Raw genomic sequence first — 8,791 nt, 5'->3', positions numbered from 1 at the left:
CACAGGCCGTGGTAGGTCACCCTGGGCAAATGTTAGCAATTGTGCCCATAAGTGATAACAGGCTAGGAAATTCTGGGAGACTGTGGGAAAGCCAATGGGAGTTCTGGGGGTCCAGTTGGCAAAGATGTTAGATGTGTGGAATCTTTAAGTGTTCCACAGGGACTACTTGGGATTCAGGTCCAAGAACATCCTTGACTTGGGCTTTTAGATTCACTCTTGGAAAAATAGCACAGGGGCTGAGAGATGGCTCAGAGATTAAGAGCACTGGCTGCTCTTCTAGAGGTCCTGAGTTCAATTCCCAGCAACCACATGGTGGCTCACAACCATCCGTAATGAGATCTGGTGCCCTCTTCTGGCCTGCAGGGATACATGCAGACAGAACACTGTGTACATAATAAATAAATCTTAAAAGAAAAAGAAAAGAAAAATAGCACAATGTAGTTGGGTTGAAGGAAGGTTTACTCAGCAGTTTCCTTTGTCTGCAGAGGGAGCATGCTGGGGTAGGGGCAGGTACATCAATGCAATGATGCTGTCAGCTGGCTATGTGTCAGGACCTCACCTGTCACCTGTAATCACCCCTCAGTCCTATAAGAGGGACTCACAGAGCAAGCAGTCTTGCACTGTGTAGAAGAGTCCCTGAGTTCTGGTCCCACCTTGCACTGTGTGGGAGAGTCACCTGAGCTTTGAGTTCTGGTCCCACCTTTGGAGCTCACGAGGGAGGCAGGGTAGGCTCACAGCTGGGGCTCAGACAGGCTCGATCCAGGCTGCCATTGTATACTGCTCCACCTCAGTTTTCTGGGAAAGGTCTCTCACAGACATCAGTGCCATCCACTGATGAGAGAGAGTGGAGACATTACAGGGAGCTGTGCATCCAGAGAGAATCAGCAATGGGCTGCTTGGCATCAGTCAATAGGATCCACACCGCAATGACCAGCGATGCCAGTATGACCCACCCAGCACTCTGTCCTGGCTCCTCGGGAGAAGCCATTGGGTCTCAGCATGCTAGCTCAGGTTCTCAGACATTCTGCCATTTCTTCCTTTTCTGCCTCCTGTCCCTACTTCACACACTACACCCTTGAGGGACTCTCCACCCTAAAGACTACCTCTGAGGCCTTGTCCCAGCATCTGCTTCCTTTGAACTGTCTCAAAAAGTTACCTTCTCCATCTCCTCTTCCAGATGGTCCTGAATTCAATTCCCAGCAACCACATGGTGGCTCACAACCATCTGTAATAAGATCTGGTGCCCTCTTCTGGCCTGCAGGGATACATGCAGGCAGAACACTATACTTAATACATAAACTTAAAAAAAAAAATTACCACCTGACCCAGGGAACGTGCAAACTGCAGTGAGGTGGGGATTGTCAGGTTGACTTTTATTCCCCACCTCTGAGTGGGTAAGAGATGGCCACGGCCACACATCTGTCAAGCAAAACAGTGCTTGCTCCAGGGAGAGTAGGGATAGTTTATTCTGAGCCAGGTATGTGTGGCCATGGCCCAGGAGCATGGATTGAGTTTGCCCTGAAGGACATGTTCCACCTTGGAAGTGGTTGTGTGAATAGTCACAGTCTCTCAGATACTATCAGTGACATTCTTAGCCTTTAGGGCTGGTAGAAGCCAGAGGTATGCTAAGTCAACACTTCCAAACGTTTTCTATAATAGTCTCAAAGATGTTAGGGGATAAACAGCATGAATGCTAAAGGCAGGATGGTTTGGGCTGTGGACCTGCAGCATCCCATCCACCAATCAGGAGGATCTGCACAGACCTAGCTTCCTCAAGGAGCATCACAGAATCACATACCCGGGTAAGCACTCCTGCTAGATGAAACTGGACTTCGGGTTGGAGCACTGAGCAGAACCCTAACCCTCCCAGTTTGGGCGGAGGTGGCCTGAATGTGATACCTGCGTGTCATGACGCTGCTGAATTTGATCTGAGTTTTCAAATGTGTCTGAAGTCATGAGAGTAGGGGTACATTGTGCTGTGCTCATGGGTTTGGGTGTTGCGGGTTACACTACACTATAGTTGAAGTCTAGGTCTGCTGGCAGTCCCTTTGTCCAGAGAGCCATGGTGGACTGGGGCTCTGCCCTTCATTTTGTCAAGGGCCTCCCGACCAGCCATGGTCTTCCCTGGCACTACCCTGCCTGGTGGGGGATGTAGAAAAGTCTCCCATTACACTGCCCAGTTTTTCAGGCGAGTGCCCCATGATGGTATTGTTAGACCCCCCCGGAAAACTCAAGTATCCGGGGTCCCAGGCCACGACTGCGGTCACCCCAATCACCAGGCGGATTCGAGAGCTTGCTGCAAGGCTTTATTGTACGAGGCTGCACGAGGCTTTATTGTAATTTAACGAGCTAACCCCATGTTAGCTCAGGTCTTTCACCCACCAGCCATGGCGGATGGCTAGAAAAGACAGCTCGAACCCGCTGCATACAGATCTTGTAGGGCAGCGTAAGGGGAGTGTCTAGGGGTACTCACAGGCTCACGGTTGGTGTGCCTCCAGGCTTGGAGGGCTTGCCCTGTGTTGATCGGTCAACTGGTTGTTATGGCCCATAGGCCCTCCCAGGGTGGTTGTTATGCTCTGTGCGTCATTGCTGTGCGCTTGTCCGTAAAGCACACCCAGGGTCTAAAGCATAGCGCCACCAGCTGACTTCTGATTGGTTCCTTGTCACGAGGCAGGCATCTGACTTTCTAGTGTCTAGGACAAGGTCATAGAAGCACGTGTTCGGCCGTTATGGCTGCCAAAAGGGAAGCTGGGCCCTTCAGTATATGCAGGAGTGTAACGTATAGGTGGTGTCTGCATGGCATGCTCAGCTCCCAGGGCTCTGTGTGCTCACATCAGCCCACAACTGCCTTTTAGCAGTGATCTGCCAATACCTACTTTATCTCAAACCTTCTAGCTTGCTTTCATAGAAAACCATCCCCTCCTCTCCTCCCTTTACCTTTCCTCCCCTTCCTCTCCCATTCTCCCTCTCCCCTCCCCTCTTTCCTTCCTTCCTTCCCCACTTCTGTCCACCCCCCTACCCCAAGCGTGCACATGGTGCTCACATCTGGCCTGTGTTGTTTGGGTTCAACTGGCTGACCACCCTGCTGATCCCAACTCTGTGATGGGTTTGACAGCCCTGGCTCTGCAAATCATTAGTTCTTCCTCTTTGAAGGAGGGCGATGCTCTCTTAGTTTGCATGGCCTGGGTAGGACACCCAGCGTTTGCATCATCTTGTCCTTGTCTGTAAACAGCATGGATGGTAACTGCTTCACACCATGGACCCAAGAGAAGGCTGGGGAGCTGCAGTTCATGGCACAGCTGTGGAAACACCGTTTGCTGCGACTTCCAGAACTCCCTTATACCGTTTCTACAAACTAGTTAAATGGGTTGACTTTGTTTGTTTGTACCATTGTGGTATCCTTCGTGGTTTGAAAGCTATTTCTAATTTTCTTGAGCTGATCCTACTTTTTTTTTTTTTTTTTTTTTTTGGCCAAACTCTTTTTTCATTGAAACTGAATATTGACACCCCTAAGCACATTCGTAACAAATATTTTTATGTATTTAAATGCCCATAATTCTATTAGTACCTGTCTAATGCCTGTGTTTACATCTTGAGCCAGGCAAGGGCTGTTTGTGATTATCTGGGATGTCAATCTCAGGGGTTGATTTTTTTTTTTTTTTTTTACACTGTGCACCAGATGTTAAGCGTTAAATGTAAATTTTACTGGCTTCATTACTTGCTATCTATTTTTGCCAGGAAATACATCACAAAACTTGCCCTTCTGCCTAAGAGTGATGACTTCACATTTTTTTGCAGTATGCAGCCTCCCCAACAACACACAGGTTCTTGCCCGATTTCCTAGTCATGAGTTTCATTTGTCACTGGGCAGTAAATTGTCAATGGTGCTCGTGCGTGCTTGAGAGTGTGTGTGTGTGTGTGTGTGTGTGTGTGTGTGTATGTGAGAGAGAGAGAGAGATAGATTATGGGTGTGTGTGTGTGTGTGATTATGGGTATGCCTATGCCATGATGGTCATAAGACAACTTTTAGGAGTCAGTTCTCTCCTTCCATCATGGGCTTCCGGGATCAAGCTCTGGCTGTCAGGTTTGTGGGGCAAATGCGTTTACTTGCTAGACCATCTCATGGCCTTTTGCTGAGCATCTGTGGGTGCTCATGAGTATTTGGATTTCTGAAAATGTCTAGAAGCTTATCTGCCCTACCCTTCACCACTTCCCACACCACAGGAACTTCAATTGCCCCTGCTTTGGGTAGGTACTGCACTAGTTTGAATTCTGCTTTTGTTTAGGATTCCTGACATGACTATTGTCTATGTCATTGTCACTTCCCTTCAAAAGTACTCTCTGTGGTTCTGGCTGTACTTCTAGGCTTCCCCTGCTGAAGAAATCCTGTCATCAATTTCCTTTAGCATATTCTTATGACAGTGAATTCGCCCACCGTCCTGAAGCAGCTCCACCCACTGCTGCCTACAGTGCTTTCATTGGCGGGAGCTTCTCTCAGCACTATGGGATGTTACTCAGATGGAAGTCCTTTATTTCCTCTGGATGCACAGTCTTGACTTGCTGTGTGAACAATGGACACCCAAGCTGTTGGGCCATTGCTGGGCAAATGGCCACTGGAATGTCTTTGGGTTTACTCTTCTTTTTTTAAAAAAGATTTTATTTATTATGTATACATACATTCTGCTTCTAGATCTCATAATGGATGGTTGTGAGCCACCATGTGGTTGCTGGGAATTGAACTCAGGACCTCTGGAAGAGCAGTTGGTGCTCTTAACCTCTGAGCCATCTCTCTAGCACAGGTTTACTCTTCTAATAAGAGCTGTTGGTGATGTGTGTGTGTGTGTGTGGGGGCTTTCCTATTGGATGGATGCTATTTCTGTAATCATGGTTTCTCTTTGGTCAGTTGTAACAGCATCTTGCCAGTGAACCTGTTAACGGCGGCCACACCCCTTGTGCGTGGCTTCTGGCAGAAGCTGAAAGAGGGAAGTGTAAGGCATGGTCTCACTTGCTAGCTTGCATGGTCTCTTTCTCTTGGGTCAGCAGAACTAATAGGAAGGGCAGAGAAGCGCTACCAAGGTTCTTTATTATTATCCGTGTAAGTGTTCCCCAATAAACACCCATTTATCATTTATATTGGGTCTAGTAAGATCAATTACACCCTTGCCTTCAGTCAGTTTTGAAAAATGTTCTTTTATTATGACTTCAAATATTCCTCCGCCCCCCCCCCTTTTTTTTTTTTTTTTTTTTTTTTTTTGGTTTTTCGAGACAGGGTTTCTCTGTGTAGCTTTGGAGCCTATCCTGGCACTCGATCTGGAGACCAGGCTGGCCTCGAACTTAAAGAGATTTGCCTGCCTCTGCCTCTCGTGTGCTGGGATTGAAGGCGTGCGCTACCAACGCTCGGCCTCCCTTTTGTTTTTTGAGGTAAGGTTTTTCTCTCTCTAAGCAATCCTGGCTGTCCTGGAACTTGCTCTGCAGAGCAGGCTGGCCTTGAACTCAGAGATCTGCCTGCCTCTGCCTCCAAGTGCTAGGATTAAAGGTATGTGCTGCCACCACTGCCCAGACAAATATTACTTCTTTCCCATTATTTCCTCTCCCTCAGAGGTTTATTTTGCCAAAGTTAGTGCCATGGGCTCATGCCACAGGCCTCTCGCTACGTGATTCACAGTCTTCCTGCTGCTCTCTGAAGATCCCCCCCACCCCACCCCCCACCGCCTTCCAGTTCACCAATCATCTCTTCAACTTCGTCTAACCTGTTATTAAACTCATCCAGTGAATTCAAGTTTAATTTCTGCTTTGGATTTTTCAGCTGGATTCTGAAATATGTCCCACTTCGCTGTGCAAAGTTTCTGTCTTCAAATCCATTTCCTGGACATACCAATCTCATCTGCTTTCCTGTCTGGTCAAGTCCACACCCTCCCCTGTGGGGTTATTTCCTGGACTGGGGCATGTGGTTTCCCATGTAAACTTTAGTTCTGGATGCTGTGGATGAGAACATATTCTCTAAACGGGGTCCTTGCACAGCATCTCTACATGGTGGCTCTGCCCAGATCTTTCTGTTTTAGGTTGGTGGGAAGCAGGTCAGACAAGCTTTTGCCCCAGTTGCAATTTGACTGCCTGGGCTGGTCTTGGGGCCGTGAAGGCTGAGCCCACAGCTACCCAGCCTCTTTCCTAAGTTGTAGCTCTAGTTCCCTCAGGTTTGTCCCAGTTTCCTTTCCCGTTGCTGTGGCAAAATACCCTGATGAAAAGGAAGCAACTTAGGGAAGGAAGGGTTTGTTTGGTTCTCTGTTCCAGGTCCTGTCACTGTGGGGACATCAAGGCGGCATCCTTCCTTGAGCTTTTGTCCCTTAAAGTCACCTTGTTGGTAGCTACCTGGTATCTTCAAGAAAAATTTGAGCTGGTCATTGGTGGCACACACCTATAATCCCATCACTCGGGAGGCAGAGGCAGGCGGATCTCTGTGAGTTCGAGGCCAGCCTGGTCTCCAGAGCGAGTGCCAGGATAGGCTCCAAAGCTACACAGAGAAACCCTGTCTCGAAAAACCAAAAAAAAAAAAAAAAAAAAAAAAAAAGGAAAAGAAAGAAAAATTTGATTTTTAATTAAAAATTTTAATTTAATATTTACTTGTAGAGGTTGGGGTGTGTGGCAGGTACCTTTAATCCCAGCACTCAGAAGGCAGAGGCAGGTGGATCTTTATGAGTTGGAGGTCAGCCTGGGTACAGAGCAAGCTCCAGGACAGCCCAGGCTACAAAGAGAAACCCTGTCTCAAATAAAAAAAAATTTTTTTTTGAAATATGGACGCTGTCTATAGTGCAGGCTGGCCTCTAAACTCTTGATTTTCCTGCCTCTGTCCCAAGTGCTAGGGGCACTATGTGCACCACCATGTCCAGTAGGTGTTGGAAGCCGCAGGGGGTCCTTCACAGAAAGGAACCTTTGGAATCCATCCTTACGCCAAGTACCTTAGCTAGCGCCAACCTTCCCCTCTGGCTGTTTGGTACTGAAAGTCACGATCCATTTGTGCAAACATGTTTCTTTAGTCTAGAGAAGTGTCTTCAGTTGTGTCCTGCCTCCTTGTTCTATTTCCTTTCTCTGAAACTGCTCTCAGATGGATACATACTTACATTGGTTCCATAGTGCTTCAACTTCCTTGTGTCCCTCTCTCTGTGTGATCCCAGAAAGTGCCTCAGTCATGACCCTCATGCTATTCAGTGATGCTACTTCTGACTTTCTACTTCTTCATCTTCTCTGGATGGTGTTGATGGGGAATGTACTGTGTATGTTTATCTTATTGTTAAATAAAATACTGTTGGGCCAATGAGACAGCAAATTAGATGGGACTAGGAGTCAAAGAGGATTCTGGGAAATGTAGTAGAGAAGTGGTGATCCAGGCAGGAAGTGACATAGAAAGGAGACTCACATTTAAGCGAAGGAGAAACAGGAAGCATCCCCTTTTTTCCCTTCCTCCTCCAGCAGCACAATGTGATCCACTGGCAAGGAGGGATGCCAATAAGGCGTCTGATAAATCTTAGAAAATATATAGATTTATGATAATTAAGACTGAGCTAACAGATGAGGAATCCTAGTCATTGGCCAAGCAGCATTGTTCCTAATACAAGTTTCTATGTATTAATTTGGGCCCTAACCAGGGCGGGCGGCTGGCGTAAAGCTCACACGTGGCCATGGGGCTCAGGCGGCTTTTGAAAGAAAGATTTATCATAACATGGTGTTCTTTCCCTTTAGCTGCCTCCTTGGAGGGGTGTGGCCAGGTGTGTGATGGAGGATGCCCTTCTGTATATATGTCTTTCTTGGTTGATGAATAAAACACTGATTGGCCAGGCAGGAAGTATAGGCAGGGCTAGGAGATGAGAATTCTGGGAAAGGCAGGCAGAGTGAGCCACCAAAAGAGTTGCCATGTAGGCCGCCAAAGGAATAACAGGTCCAGACCCTTCTCTGGTAAGATAAGACCACGTGGAAATACTTAGATTAATAGAGATGAGTTAATAATTAAAACAGAGCTAGCTAATAAGAAGCCCTAGTCATTGGCCAACAGTTTTACAATTATTATAAGTCTTTGTGTGCTTATTTGGGGCTAAGAAGGGCAGTGGGACCAGGACCTCCACAACAGGTAGGTGTGTGTGTGTGTGTGTGTGTGTGTGTGTGTGTGTGTGTGTGTGTGTGTATGTATGTATGTATGTATGTGTGTGCGCGCGCGCGTGCACCCTCAACTTATAATGGGATATCTGGGTTTGCTGTATGAAGGCAGGCTAGGATGCCCTACACCAGGCAAGCCACTATTCTCAAGTAACTAAAATCATGCTACAGCTCCATCAATGTCCAAGGAACCTCCTTGGGCCAATGGTTTTTATGTGTATATATGTTTATTTGTGTGTGAATAAGAATGTGTGACTGCAGTGCTCCTGGAGGCCAGAAGAGGGCGCCAATTTCCTGGAGCAGGGGTAACAAGTACTAGTGAGCTGCCTGACATTGGTGCTGAGAGCCAAACTCAGGTTCTTTGGAAAAACTGTGTTCTGTTAATTGCTGAGGCATCTCTCCATTGCCTTGATCACTTGAGAACGAGCAGGCTTTGAAAAACACTCACAGGAGTGTCTTCCTTCTATCAGTTGCCAACTTTCCACTACAGTAGGTTTTCAGTGGGTGTGAATGCTCACAGTGCGGCCGTTTAGTCCATAGCCATAGCCCACTTAGATTCTGGTGTCATCCATTCTAAGGTGCACATGTTGCATTCTGGTAACTTGGCAACAGATGCCCTCAGCAACAGACCACACAGTTCAAG

The sequence above is a fragment of the Cricetulus griseus genome, assembly GCF_003668045.3.
Source record: "Cricetulus griseus strain 17A/GY chromosome 1 unlocalized genomic scaffold, alternate assembly CriGri-PICRH-1.0 chr1_0, whole genome shotgun sequence".
Taxonomy (NCBI): Eukaryota; Metazoa; Chordata; class Mammalia; order Rodentia; family Cricetidae; genus Cricetulus; species Cricetulus griseus.
Note: the sequence above shows the minus strand (reverse complement) of the source record.